The 219-nt window shown below is 20.1% G+C and overlaps 1 protein-coding gene across 1 annotated transcript in view; it reads left to right on the forward strand.

The window, feature by feature from the left end:
- Positions 1 to 219, forward strand: part of LOC119429056 (growth hormone receptor) — a 55,779-nt gene that overhangs the window by 812 nt on the left and 54,748 nt on the right. The window lies entirely within an intron of this gene.

Below are 219 nucleotides of genomic sequence, written 5' to 3' on the forward strand. Positions count from 1 at the left end.
TATGTATATATATATATGTATATATATGTGTGTATGTATATATATATGTGTGTATGTGTGTATGTATATATATATGTGTGTATGTGTGTGTATGTATATATATGTGTGTGTATGTGTATATGTATATATATGTATATATATATGTGTATGCATATATATGTATATATATATGTGTATGCATATATATGTATATATATGTATGTATGCATATATATGTAT

Source organism: Nematolebias whitei, chromosome 23 (assembly GCF_014905685.2).
Source record: "Nematolebias whitei isolate Nwh7 chromosome 23, NemWhi1, whole genome shotgun sequence".
NCBI classification, from domain to species: Eukaryota; Metazoa; Chordata; class Actinopteri; order Cyprinodontiformes; family Rivulidae; genus Nematolebias; species Nematolebias whitei.